The sequence below is a fragment of the Xyrauchen texanus genome, chromosome 2 (assembly GCF_025860055.1).
Source record: "Xyrauchen texanus isolate HMW12.3.18 chromosome 2, RBS_HiC_50CHRs, whole genome shotgun sequence".
Lineage (NCBI taxonomy): Eukaryota > Metazoa > Chordata > Actinopteri > Cypriniformes > Catostomidae > Xyrauchen > Xyrauchen texanus.
The window spans coordinates 25,342,467-25,346,413 of NC_068277.1; positions in this window are offsets into that span (position 1 = coordinate 25,342,467).

A 3,947-nucleotide genomic window follows, 5' to 3' on the forward strand; every position below is an offset into this window, starting at 1 on the left:
TCTCCTCGGTGCATTCGGACTCTAAGTTAAGACCTCGCCTATGTTATTATGTAGATTTGAATGAATGAATGGGTGAGGTCAGACCTTTGCTCAGAAGAAATAATGTTTTGTTGGAAATATGTGGAGGGACTTAACACATGACTTTAATGTAATTAGGACATTCACATATAACTGATTGAATGTGAAGGGCAACACAGAGAGTGCAATTTAATGGTTGATTCGCAATGGGTTTTAACCGAGGACTTTACACTGACAACAAAGAACCGGACTAGAGCCCTATACGGGTTTGAAGTGAATTGTTTTAACTTGTAGCCTACTTTTATGATGATAAAATGTTTTCAGCTGAGTATATTTGTACATTTTGATTGACGTTTCAACAGGTCTGTGGTTATTATTCTGCTCAGATGACACTTTGGTGGGATTCAATTTGGCCACTCTCACATATTGCCATCACATTTAAGATGCAGTTTTAGTAGGCTACATTTAAAACCAGCTTTAATGTAATTTGAGAGAGAACCCATGTATTCAAATCTATAGGCTATTCATTCTTCAATATTCATTCATTATATCAATTTAACCTACTTTAAAAATCCATATATACAGAATACAGTACTTTGCAAAATACATAAGATGTTTAACAAAAGCATTTGTCTTAAAATGGTTATTTATATTTTCAGCTTTAGTGTGTCAATAGGAAATATAAATGTTAGACTCCCAAACATTACTTTTGCAAATAGAAAAGATTAGAATAGAAGAACAAGGAGCCCTGCAACATGTTATGGCCTGCTCAAAGCCCCCCACTGAATAACGAATCAGTCTGGGATTACATAAAGAGACAGAAGCAGTTGAGACAGCCGAAATAGATAGAAGAACATCCTATTTGCCAACAACCAAGAAAAACTGTGTCCAGGTGTACCTCTGAGAATTGGTGCTGTTTTAAAGGCAAAGGGTCACACTGAATGTTGATTTAGCTTTTTAAAATTTACTGGAATTTGTATGACATCAAGTGATAAACGAAAACAATTTATGTCATTATATTTAAAGACATCCTCACTATGCAAAATCTTTCACAAGTGCCTAAAACTTTTACATAGTACTGTATATTCTAGATGAAATATATAGGAAAAACGAGAGAAGAACTTCACACTGATTTAACATTTACTGGAAGTCATTGATGTCCGAACACTGTTATGTTCCATTGTTTTGTCAGCCAATTCAATCTTTGAATTTGGTGTTCAAAGAAATCAACCAAAAATATTCAGTGCTTCAAAAATAAAAAATAAATAGATATTTTTTACATTCTATTGAATAATTCTATTTACTAATGTTGAAGCAGCATGTTGCTCATTCTATGTAATATTACGTGTATTATTACTTATTTGGTCTTAAAGTGACAGAAACACTTTTATGAAGATTTAGTTATGATAACGAGCAAGTTGGGGTGACAAACATTTTTGGTCTTTTCTCATATAAAGCACATCCACTTTTCGTCAGCATTTAATTGTGCAAGTGTATTTAATAAGGGCTTGTTCGGAAGGAAATCTTTATGCCACCTCATAAAACCTCTCTTCGTTTTTGTTAAGTGTAGACACAAGTTGTCAAGAAGGCTGTTTCTAAAATCCTGTTTCTAATTCTCTCAATAAAATAGTTGTTTATTTTAAGTGGCCACCAATCGAACATTTGCATCAAAGCCATTTGCCAGTTCGGTCTTTGATTTACTCTTAATCTTTGTTAAACGTTTTTTCAGGAACACCGCTTCAATGTTAAGCCTAATGCACAGAAGGAGAAGAAAGGTGTCCAATAAATCAAGCTATTCATGGTCAGCATCCTTTATGAGTCATATCTGTTATTTTGCATGTAACCAACAAACATGAATTGGATAACATTTTGTTAATTACATAGATAGGCATTTAAATTGACTGAGATCGACATTTCGTTCCGCATTCACAAACGACAGCCGATTATTCAAGCAGTCTCTTGGATGATTAAATGGGGAGCACAACGTGTGATATCTGATTTATTGCTTTTACACCGTCCATGTATTGATGACTGTATGCATGGCCAAAAAAACTCACTATGGTGGTGGTTTAAAAATAGTGACATGCCAAAACACAACTTCATTGGTTCGGAATATGAAAGCAGAGGGCGAAACTTGGGCAAAAGAAAAAACCTTCCAGAATGGCACATCCGAAAAACGGATCCAGCAAACGCAAGATAAGGCCCTGTCCAATAAGATGGCTTGTAAAACTGCTACAGCAAAGGGACACATCTATTAATAATTCGATAAAAGTGCATTATTTTACAGCTCTCTGGGTCTAAACATTATTTATAAGAAATATTAGGCCAGATAATACCAATGTTATTTAGATTTTTTTTTGTCATGGTTTATCTAAACAATTATTTAAGCCTTTTGCGGGCGCCTTAATTATTTTAAATGATCGACAGAAGTGTAGAAAACTAGACGGCGCTTTATAGCTTTGTTGAAATCGTCAGTAAGGAAAATAAAAAGCGTAATAAAACAGGGTTAGCTAAATATCAATAGAGCACATATTCCTGATGCTGTTTATTGAAGTTCTCTTCTACCTAAATCCTTCCATATCAATATCTTCTACAAAAGAAGAGATCATTCTTTTCAGCACAATTCAATTCTTGATTTCAAAAAGTAAATACATTATATATTGGTTTGCATAGGTCTGTTAAATTAAATATATAGGCCTATCCATCCATCCATCCATCGTCAACCGCTTATCCTGTGTACAGGGTCGCGGGGGGCTGGAGCCTATCCCAGCTAACATTGGGCGAAAGGCGGGGGACACCCTGGACAGGTCGCCAGTCCATCGCAAGGCCAATTAAATATATATATAATTACAAAATATTTTTTGTTACTGTAGTTATTGTTATTATTGCTGTTGTTATGTTTGCGAGTTCCTCACTGATTTACCAAGGAAATGTGCATATGCTGGCTAGAGTCAAGCTTCAACTGGTGTGACGATCTACGCATGCGTCTGTTTAAAGAAAAAACAAAGATTTTACTTTATTTAAATATTTTTATAATTATTGTTTTGATTTTTGTTTTCAGTTGAATCTCTCAATGGTCAATAATGTGCTTATTTTTCCCTGTGCAATGATACAGGAATGTCTTTTATCACGTTAATGTTTTTTTTTTTTTTTTACACTGCTGATAATTGCGAGGCTTTTTTTAAATTCATAAATCACTTGTCAGATTTTGCGTAATTTAAAGCACGAAATTTAGAGATGTTAGTTTAACCATGCAGTGTGCAACATGCACACAATAATAGTTTTCAGTATATATATATATTTTTACATATTTTAAAAATGTTAAAAATGTTCTGAGGTCAGTTCGTGCGCACAATTTGCACTGCAAATGGCTTGTCCCAAAATTTCGCTTTCACGGAAAAGTGCATAGATTAGATTCGTTTTAACCCAGGGCAAAATTGAATTAAATTAGCTCAGTTTAACGTTTGGGTCCCGGTTTTCAGACTGCTCCATTGGTATTTACCTTGTCATTTTTTCGTACACGCATTGACATTTTTTAACGTGTTTGGGCTATTATGTTTCGTGTTATATATGGCGGTCAGATGTCACAATCTCAACACTTATGCATGTGTCTAGGATTATTTCATTAGAGCACCCCTCTTTTGGTGTATAGTCTAAACGACTGATGATGTGCTGGTGTTCTTTAAAAAGAAAATGTAATTAATTGCAACGTGCATTTTAACTAACAATGCACTAAAATCCCCAGTCCAAGTTTACTTTTATGAAACTCTAGGTATTCAGCCTAATTCATTTATCTACTCAACCATTCTTCTTATAAAAAGTGTATCCTAGTTAAACATATAACGTTCAGGGAACTAAACGCCATGTCTCTGCGGGTACTGAGGTAGGCCTACTTTGTTTTTGTAGATTGTCCACACCTCATGTTAATA